This window comes from Cupressus sempervirens, chromosome 4 (genome assembly GCF_028749045.1).
Source record: "Cupressus sempervirens isolate cs-2001-9-10 chromosome 4, ASM2874904v1, whole genome shotgun sequence".
In the NCBI taxonomy this organism is placed as follows: domain Eukaryota; kingdom Viridiplantae; phylum Streptophyta; class Pinopsida; order Cupressales; family Cupressaceae; genus Cupressus; species Cupressus sempervirens.
In genome coordinates, this window is record NC_143121.1 from 91,336,010 (window position 1) to 91,347,311 (window position 11,302).

Sequence of the window (11,302 nt, forward strand, 5' to 3'; positions counted from 1 at the left end):
TTATCTTCATCAAAGAATTTGGGAGGAATTGGTACACTACAGTCTACTACTAAAATTTGGGCATATTCAAAAGACAATGAATGTCCTTGGGAAGTTGATGTAGCTTCTAAAAGAGCCATCATTATTGCAAGTTTGATGATATGCTATATTCTCAAGTGCTTGGACAACATGAGTTATAAAGAACAAAAAAAAATTGTTATTGAAATGTAAACCTTTACATTTCATAATTAAATCTTACATTTCCCATCTCATTTGAACTCCTAGAAGCCCCATGGAGACATTGAGGGCATCATCCTCAAATATTATCTTTTTTTTTTTAACCATGATTAACTAACAAGTTAATGTCAATATGATATGGTATTACCTCTTATGTATGGGTAATTAGTAACCCCAACTCAATCATATAGGATAAAATGATATTTCCATATCTATCTCTAATTAGAATAATTTCTCCCAATTGATACAATTTTCCACTCTTGTTCAAATTAATGTAATAATAGAGAAATATTTGAGGTATTATATTACTATAGAATAGTTCTATATTAAATTAAATTAAAATAATAACATATACATAGTTTTGGTCAGCAAGTTGGTAGGAATAGTTTCCCATAGGATAGTTTATAAATGAAATATGAGCCTTTTATTTATTAATTCAAATCAGTATATTATGATTGAGTTACTGAATACCTCAATTTTTAATTATACAATTTTATGTACTTTCAAAGTTATATAGTTTTCTGTTCATAACCGGCCAGTACATAGCTGATAGCTTTCGATAACCTCTGATCCAAAATGAGCGAGATCTTCTTTCTTATTGGATCATGATGCCCCTGGCATTCTTACTATCAGGTTAGAAACCCGAGAATTTTAAAATTAGTGTAGGTTAGGTTTTTGAAAGTTATTAGAAACTTGCAACCAAATGCAATTGACAGATTGTGACCCGAGTATAATTCAATGGCGACTTTGCTGATATGGGAGATGTTGGGTTCTCGTTGATTGGAGAAGCATTACACCTGGGATGAAAAGGGCCACATATGTCTTTAAATGGTATTCATCCACCCTTAATAGATATTGATATAAAAATTCAGAAGTTGGAACCACGTTTTCAAATTTGGTTTTCATTTAAACAGATTGTTTAATCCCTTGTTTGACTTATGAACGCCTCTGGCTAACAACTTCGAAATCAAATGTGGATAAACAGAAGCGAATTGTATCCTTATGCAGTGGTCATGTTGACTGTAGTGTTTATGAGGAATTTGAAAGCATGCAGGTGATTTAGTTGTTCGAGAAGACCGTGGGAATTAAAGGATTGCAGGAGAGAAGATGAAATAAACAAGCACCATTCATTACCCTCAAAACTCTTTAGGACATCAAAACTCATTTATTTACTTAAGACGAAACTATAAATAAAAAATCGTTTAACTAAATCTCTTCTAGATTGAATTTCTTATTTTCCTGGAAATCCTATTCCATCTATAGACAAACTTCAAGTGGCCCATGTAGGGAAGCTGCGTTAATATTTATAGAAAAGCCACCATTATTGTAAGCATGATGATATGCTATATTCTCAAGTGCTGCAACGAATAAAACAATACATTTCTTATTAAAAGTCGTCTAGGCTAGAAGCTTGCGGCCAGTTTCAAGGAAGGGATGGCATAGAGATGGTTTTTCCTTGACACTGTGGCTCCGAACTCTTCTTCCATATCTAAGTCAGCAGGATCGCCTTCGACCCTCCAGTCAAAGCAGTGCCAGAGCTGAGCCAAAACAAATGACATCTGCCCGATAGCCATGTGCCCACCCGGGCAGCCCCTCCTCCCTGTCTCAAACGGCAGCATATCATACTCCTGCCCCTGATACTCAAAGCTCTTGTTGTCCTCGAATCTCTCAGGCTTGAATTCCTCCGCATCTTCCCACACATTTTGGTCTCTTGAAATGGCCCAGGCATTCACAAAAAGCTTTGTTTTCTTGGGTATCACATAGCCCTGTGGTCCTACAGTCACAGCTTCGCTATTCTCATGGGGGAGCAACAACGGTCCTGGCATGTATAGCCTCAACGACTCTTTGATCACGCATTGCATGTAGTGCACCTTGGGCAGGTCAGATTCAGTTACCATGCGCTCTTCACCTACAATAGAATCAATTTCCTCCTGCAGTTTCTTGGCCACCCGGGTATGCCTGAGAAGTACAGTGATTGCCCATTCCATGCTAGTCGCTGTTGTCTCCATCCGACCAATGAACAGATCCTGTTCAAATATATGTTGCAATACGAAATTATTAGCAGCAGAAAAAATATTTTGTAAGATTCCTGTTGATGTGTGTTTTATGACTTATCAAACAGTAGAACAAAATATCGAAATATCTTATCCTCTCTTGAATACAGTCGTGTGTATGCTAAGATTGCTAGAAGATCATACAATGACTTCAAGGTTCCTTTAATGCCAGGTCTTGACTGTGGATAAGATTGGTGGTTGATGTGATTTGCTGATGATCACAAGGGGCCTTATGTGTTTATTCATATTCATTTCAAGCCATACTGGATGTGGGAGCTATCTTAAAGTTTTGCAATGAAGTACTTTTTAGAATTTTCACAAAATATGCAAAAATTAAATAAGATGGGGTTAAGGAATTTTATTCTAATCCTAAGGGTAGTGATAACAAAAAATATTATTCTAGTGGACAAATTCCTCAATTTACTGAATTCCGCTTCGCCAAGTTATACTACAACTAAGCATGAACCAGTGCAATCTTTAAGGGTTATGCCAAAAAATTTTATATCACTGCATACACCATCATAAAGAACAATGTATACAAATGATAGAAGTTGAGCATATGCATGAAAGGGGTTCAGGCTAACTTTACACAACGAATTAGAATCACTAAAACGTCAAAAATATGAACCAAAGGAATTCATCAATACACCATCATATTCTCCATTGTAATCACCACACATTGACTATGCTAAACTTAATCTACTTGAAGAAATTTAGGAGAACAAGCAAGCACTAAGACACGTCAAGTATTCACCAAACTCCAATGAAAATTTTATTATCTCAGTAACTCATAGCAACAATCTCATAAAAATCTCCTTTTACAAATGAGAAATGAGGACTTTATATAGGTCCTCGATTACAACGGGTGGCCCAGATGATCACAATAACCGATGGTCAAGATCATGCCACATCAGCCCTAATTAGGATTAGGGCAATGGAAAGGAATCTACATTAATGCCATAAGGAATCCACTACTGTAGTGGGTAATAAATGCCCACCATGCATGCTAATTTAAGGAGTCGGGTGTAATAAATGATCCCTATGCACACCCACTCTACATTTAATGCATCTATCCTTGATTTCTTCACCTGAAAGATCAAAATCGATCTAATACTATTCCCAACTCCTCTGTACTGATGCTTGGTGCAGACTCTTTCTTGAATTCTAGAATTGCAATTGCTCTTTCTGCTTTTTCCAAGCTTTCATCCCAATCTGGTAGTAAGTCCTTAGTAGTGTGCATTGTATTTGAGAAGATGGAGAAGTTCTCAAAATCATCTCTTCCATATACGTTTAGCTAAAAGAATTCCTCTAACTTGACTTTCAGATTATCAGTTTTCATTTCCTCTTCCCCTAATCTTTGTGATAACAAGGATGCAACTGCATTTGATATTCCTTACTTGATATTATCAACAATCTTTTTCCATCGACTGGATTCTCTGATAAAGCTCTCAAACATTTCCTTAGCCATATTCTTGGATTTTTGGATGGGTAAAAGCACAGATCTGTGTCACTGTTTGTGATACAAAAACCTATTTTGGTCAAATCTCATTTCTCTATCAAAACTCTTTTTTTTTCAAAAACTAAAAATACCCTTTTATAGATCCTAAATTTAATATCATCATTATAAAAAAATTTGAGTGTTTTGATTAGTTATAACATGTTATATCTCAAAATATTATAAGTCGATATTTCAACATTTCAGAAGATGCTCTCTCAAAAAATGAAAAAAATAGTAAATCATATCAAAAAAATAAAAAAATTATATTTATCACTAGAGGAGAGAATCCTCTTCACGAATATGTAATTTTTTTTCAAGAAGGTATAGATTTGATAGGTAAGTTTTGACGGGAGGAAAAAACTATTGGATTCTGACAAGGTCGAACTTGAGTACTTATAACAAAGAAAATATACATAAAAAATAATTATTTCTTTTTTTGTTCACTAGCTATACATGTCATCTATAAAATATTTCGAAATCAGAACAAAAAAGGATGATTTGCACATGCTTGTTTGACGGGAACTAAATCCTATATTTTTTATAGTTTAAAAAGGGACTTCAAAATAAAATAAAATGAATAAATTCTTAGTCAAAAAAATTATAAAAATTATGGGCTTAAAATTTATACAATTCTACACATTTCATCAGTTTACATTATCTTCATATTTTAAACACAAATACCATTTTTTTTGTCATTAATGTTGAACTGTCACATTCTGATATCACGTTTCTTTATAAAAGGTGACACAAGTTTGTGCTTTTACCCGGATTTGAACTTTTATCTTTGAACCTTGAATGTCTGGGACCGGATCACTTAGTACTTTGATCTTGGTACTAGAATTTTGGATTTGAGCGTCTTTCTTGAATTTCTAGAACTAGAGCTTTCTCCTCCTTTTTCTTCAAATGCTTTCAATTCACTATTATGCCTTTTCTTACATTTTGAAGAATTCCCCCCCTTTTTTTATCATCATCAATCATTTTTCAGTCTTGGGTACACACTTGAAGAGGGTGAAATTCAAAATTTGGAGGAGAAATTTCTAGCACTTAATCCTTTTTCATTTTTCCATGAAGGAGAAAGTTTCCAACACTTAGCCATTTTTTCTTCCATGAAGGAGAAATCTTCAACACTTAGCCAGTTTTCCTTCCATGAAGGAGAAAGTTTCCAACACTTAGCCATTTTTTCTTCCATGAAGGAGAAAGTTTCCAACACTTAGCCAATTTTTCTTCCATGAAGGAGAAATTTCCAACACTAGCATTTTTTCTTGCATGAAGGAGAAACTTCCAACACTAGCATTTTTTCTTCTAAGGCTGGATTTTTTGAGAGATCATGGATTTTGTCCATGATGGAAGAATTCTGCAACAACCATTTTTCTCCAAGGCTGATTTTTTTGAGAGATCATAGATTTTGTCCATGATGGAAGAATTCCGCAACCACCATTTTTCTCCAAAGTTGGATTTTTTGAGAGATCGTGGATTTTGTCCATGATGGAAGAATTTCATGACAACCATTTTTTTCTATTATCTTCATGCCCTTTCTACTTTTGGATATGTCATGGGTTATTCTAGACTTGAGCATTTTTTTCTTGATTGACTATCATGCTTGCTCATTCTTTTGGATATAGACACATGTGCCCTTTTGGCTCTTTATCAATCATAGCTCACTTGTTGCAGAAATAGACCTGCCATAAATAGACATTCTAAAAATAGTAAGTTGTCCCAAAGTCAAAATATGGCCAATCTGAGAGGTAGTGAAATTTATTAAAAATAGACTCACTAAAAATAGACATTCTAAAAATAGTAAGTTGTCCCAAAGTCAAAATAAGGCCAATATGAGAGGCAGTGAAATTTACTAAAAATAGACTTACTAAAAATAGACTTTCTAAAAATAGTAAGTTGTCCCAAAATCAAAATAAGGCCAATCTGAGAGGCAATGGAATTTACTAAAAATAGACTTACTAAAAATAGACTTTCTAAAAATAGACTTTCTAAAAATAGTAAGTTGTCCCAAAGTCAAAATAAGGCCAATCTGAGAGGCAATGAAATTTACTAAAAATAGACTTACTAATAATAGAATTTCTGAAAATAGTAAGTCAAGACATTCAATTCTCAAACAAGCAAACAGTTTCCATTCTCAGAGCCACATGCACAACACTTTTCAAATCTGGCCAATTTTACCAATTCTCATTTGAAAGAGCAAACTTTAGAAGATTTAGCCCAATACTACCAAGAACTAAAGCCAAAAGGACAAGACCAAGAGACAAAAGGGGGCCCCAGGCTTGGGCGATGATGTGACTATTGGTCACAACAACTCCCACCTAGAATACAATAAAGCAATTATATGAAAAATTATTTTGTAAGAATCCTCTAATTGTGCAGCCTGAACAAACTGGCTTCATCAAATCCAAGTATATTCTTGACAACATCATTCCTTTCTGGGAAGATATGGAATGGGCCCGTAAGTCCAAGCAGTAGGCTATTTTTTTAAAAATAGATTTTGCTAAAGCCTATGCTCGTATTGAATGGCCTTTCATTTTGGCTATGCTTCAGGCTCTTGGTTTTGGTCCCAATTTTCTTCAATCCATGGAGATGCTCTTTGGTGACGCTAATGCTTGCATCACCATCAATAATTCACAATCTAAAGCTTTTGGAATTTTTCGTTCCATTAGACAAGGTTGTCCGTTAGCTCCTGTGCTTTATGCCCTTGCTGCCGAAGGCTTTGGTTATTTACTTGCTCATTCTGTGTCTTTTGGGCTGGTCCGTGGCATTTCCTTGCCTGATTCTTCCTCCCAGTTAGTCAATGGTCATTTTGTTGATGATTCTTTTCTCACTCTTCTTGAGGATGAAGAAAACATAAAAAATGTGTTAGATTGTCTTGACACTTTTTGTCAAGCCTCTGGATCTGCCATTCAATGGCATAAAATGCTCTGTTACCGATAGTCTTTTTTGCCAGCTCCGCCTTAGCTCAGCCAATTCCAATGGAAATGGGTTACTCGTGGAGAAATTTTCCACTTTCTTGGCATTCCCTTTGCTTTCCAGGCTTCCCCTATAGAACTTTGGAATGTTGTGCTTACAAAGATTACCAAAAAGCTTGATTGTTGGATCACTAAGCCGCTTTCTCTTGCCGGTAAATTTTAGATTTGTTCTAAGATTTTGGCTGCCACCCATGTGTTTTATTCTTCTTGTTAGGCTCCCTCCAAAGCTTCATACCTCAAATTAGAATGTTTGCTCAGAGATTTTCTTTGGGCCTCTAGTTCTAACCATCATGATTTTCACAGAGTTGCTTGGGATTTTTGTTGTCTCCCGAGGGAATCTGGGGGTCTCGGCCTGCTTTCCACTCGGAAGCAGGGCCTTGTCCTCTGTGCTAAATGGATTATCAGAGCTATTTATGGAGATGAAGCTTGGAAAATTCTTGTCAGACATTGCATCTCTTCTGGCTTCCCTGCTAACAGACCGGCCTGGAAGGGAATTGGTTTTCAGACCCTTCTCACTATGCGAGAACCAGTGGTCATACAGGGCTCCTTCATTATAAAGAGCATCTGGAAAGCCTGAGAAGCTGTTAAACCTTGGCTTCATTGGGCTAGTGATGAGTTCCGCAATGGACTGTCCTTAAATCAGCAGAACATTTGGTGGTCTCCCCTCTTTGCCTTCTAGGGTATTCCTCTTGCCAAGACTCAAGGTGCCAGTGCTCTACATTTCTATAAACGAGGCATTCGCACTACTAAGGATATTTTTTCAAGAGTCACCATGAATTTTAGGTCTTGGGAGGATATGCAAGTTCAATACCGCCTTGTTCGTCTCGATCGTCAGACTTATGAGCTTCTATTATCTTCCATCCCTATGCACTTACTTCATAAAGTGGGGATTCAATCTGTTCAACCTTGGTGGTATGATTGGAAGTGGTTTCCTGCCACTCCATTTACCAATTATAAGCCCAATATGGGATATAGATGGCTTTCGCCCCACCTTTCGATGGTAGACACGCTTAATCAACGGTGGCATTTGCAGTCTTCACTTTCTCAATGGAAAGAATGGTTCGACACCATTTGGAGTGCCATTACAGAACCTAAGATTGGTCACTTTGCTTGGTGCCTTGCTTTCCAAGGTCTTCCCCTAGGGCCTCGGCTCAAGCACATTGGGGTTCCTGATCCCAGATGCCCCTTCTGTGGCCAACCTGAGTCCTTTTTGCATATTTTTTGGTTTTGCAAACGTGTTCAGAATTATTGGCACTAGATCCATGATTTTTTCAAGCCTTTCAGGCCCGAACCTTTTTCATGGCACATGATCCTTCTGGGTGATTCCCCCAAATTTCCTCGAAAGTTTTCCCAGATTTGGCATACCTTCAGGATGGAAATTTTGTTTTCTCTATGGAAAGACAGGAATGCAGTTTTATTCACTCACAGTTTTTTGGATGTTAACATTGCAATATACACTAAGGCATGCATTTGTAACAATGTCATTATGCAGATATAGGTGCAAGCTAATAAAGTTGCATTGGAGGTTGCCCACTTACAAGAATTGTTAAACCACTGGGGCAATGCTCCTTGTACTATTGCCAGAGTGCCTCTGGAGGCCTCAACTGATGCTTCCTCATCCTGCGGTCGCCGTTCCAGATGCCAGTCCTCTGGCCGCCATTCTCACATGCCGCGCTCCCAGGGTCCCCGCCATCGCTCTCCCAGCGGTGGTCATGGCGGTTGGAGGTGCCGCTCCGCTTCTCCACCACGTGGTGGTGCTGGCTGGTCCTCGGCTTCCCCCCCGGGCGGGCTTCTGGCTGGTCTCCAGCTCCTCCCCCCTAGACGGGCGCACTCTGGCAAGTTTCCCCAGTTGGTCTTGGCAATTTCTCCTCCGCGGCCAAACAAGAAGGATGCGAAGACTACAACTACCCCAGATATTGCAGATGCTGCTAATGGCTGGATTGTTCCTAGTCCGCCTTACAATCCCACTGATGCGTGGGGATTTCCAGATAAAGATGATCCTCCTCCCTCTTCTGGTACTGCCTTGGCAGCATGAGGTTGTAATATTTTTTTTTGATGAATAGTTTATAGTTGCTGGCTGCGGCCATGTTGTTTGTTCCAGCTTTGCCTGATTGGACTCATTCGCGGGGTGATCCTGTACCCCCCGGCCCTTTTTTGTGAATTGTAATCTTAGTAAATTTTATTAATTGAAAAGGACTATTCATCAAAAATGCAGCACAAAATCAGAGAGAGAGAGGGTAGTGAAAGCGACGTACAAAGAGCACTGTGAAATCCACGTCGAGAGACTGGGATTCTTCCACTTCGAGCAGCACATCCAGAATGTCCTTACTCCACTCCTCCTCTAGAGCCCTTCTCTTGTGCTCAACATGGTCATCGATAATTCTCCCAACAATCCTGTCGAAGAAGTTGTGGGCATTCACCATGCGTTTCTTGAGGCCTTGCCGGTCCATCCAATCTATGGAAGGAAAGAAGTCCCCAATGTTAACAGCAGATAGAGTGCTGATAATCTCCCTCACCATGTCTTTGAGCTCACCCGCTCTCCCAGTCACATCATCAACATCGAATCTCGTCCCAGTCAGCATCCTCCAGATAATGGCCGAGGTGATATCCAGCAGAGACTTGCTGACATTGACAGCAACAGTCCCCTGCTCGCTCCTCTCCCGCATGGATTTCATAGCGAGAGAAACCTCCTCTCCTCTGAGGGACCGGAAGGACTCAACTCTCTTGGCACTGAGCAACTCCATGACACAGAGCTTCCTCATGTGTCTCCAGTACGGACCGTAAGAAGCCAGGCCCATGTTCTTGTTGTTGTAAGCGATGTGTTTTCCAGCAGCTGTAGAGGGTCTGTTGGCGAACACTAAATCGTGTGTCTTCGGAAACTCCCTGGCCATCTCAGAAGAAGAGACCACCACGCAGGGCAGAAAACCCAATCTCAAGTACATCACAGGTCCATACTTCTTTGAGAGCTTATGAAAACTACGGTGTGGAAACTTCCCAAGCTGATGGATGTTTCCTATGATGGGCAATGGGGTTGGCCCCGGAGGCAACTTAGGATCCTTCTTCAACTGCTTTACTAATACCCACACGAGGACTACAAATGCCAACCCTAGAGCAGTGATCATTTGGCCACAAAGCTGTTCTACCCTCACTCCAAGAAATTGAAAGGAAGCTGCCATTGCTAAATGAACTTAGCAGACACGCACAAACTTTTCTTTGAATACTCCTCTGTTCGTGGGCTTCTATTTATATATAGGTAGAGATACCTCTATTGCTCGTCATAATCAATAGTCAAGGTTTGCGGGCCTTGTTATATATCTATTCAAGGAATTACGTTATACAATGGCAATTTTTGAATGCAGACTCTGAATTCAGTATGTTATTTGTGAATCGAATATGACAAAGTCGAATAGCTTACGAACAATACTTCCAAGCCTGGAATAGACAATAACGACAAATATGAAGAAGATACTTATGCAAATAATTCAAATGAATCCGTGGAATTGTCTGAAACATTCAACGATAAAGCCTCATACTTTTTAAAACGCTGAAAAATCAAAAAGTCCGTAGAGCTTAAATGCGTGTTACATTTGATAAAAATAGTTCAATATTCTAATTTATCTCTACAATGCTTTACATTGTTTAGCAAATGTTTGAAAAAGAATCTTAATATTGAAGCATAAAGTAGATATTTCAAATATAGACGTGTTTTAAAATTATATTAATTTAATAATTGATTAAAATTATTATACATATCAATTGAAGAGGTTTGATCATCTCTCTCATAATTAATTTTATTTGAAGATACAAAATTTTAAGTTGCTAGAGAATCAATATTTCTTATAATTATAGTAATCTAATGTTCTGATTAAAACTAGTACACATATCAATGTTGCATTTTGAGCAACTTTTTACACAAACTTACTTACACATAAGATGATTAAAAGTAGTTATGCCCAACCTAGAATTGGTTTAGGAAAGTCATTTTTCATTATTTAAACCTATTCCAAGGGATGTGTAAGGTAGAAAGTTGAAGAAATGCAAAGTGAATGAGAAAATTTATTACAAATTTGTCTATAAATAGCTTTGCAAAGATCATACTGTGTAAATATGAATTGAATCTCTTGACATTTTAAGTGGAATAGTTAAAGGAACTTATTTTCCATCTCCATACATAGTTTAAATGGTTTTCGTTAAGTTTTTTTTGTCAAATTGAATTTACTTTAGTCACTATCTATTTCTTGCCATAACTAGGCAGTGCTTTGTAAAATGATGTTTGACTTTCATTACCATGGTTAAAATTTCATGAATCTTGGGTCAATGAGACTAAACCCAATAAACTATATGTTGCCAAACAGAAGAGGTCAAATAATGTTGTTTTATATGTTTTCTGACAAGCCCTAAGCAATCTAGAGGCATGCCCAACTAGGTTGGAGAGGTGAAAAAGTGATTGAAATCTGCAAAATATAGCACCTGAATTCATGATCCTTGTTGCATGTGAAGAAATAGGGTTTGATTATAACACCATATAATAGCTGAGGTCCTTTTAGTCAATTTGAAGGGGA

The 11,302-nt window shown here is 37.8% G+C and overlaps 1 pseudogene; it reads right to left on the minus strand.

Annotated features, from left to right (window-relative positions):
- Window positions 1–1,619: 1,619 nt before the first annotated feature.
- On the minus strand, window positions 1,620–9,916 carry LOC149560070 (cytochrome P450 750A1 pseudogene; annotated as a pseudogene).
- Window positions 9,917–11,302: the final 1,386 nt, after the last annotated feature.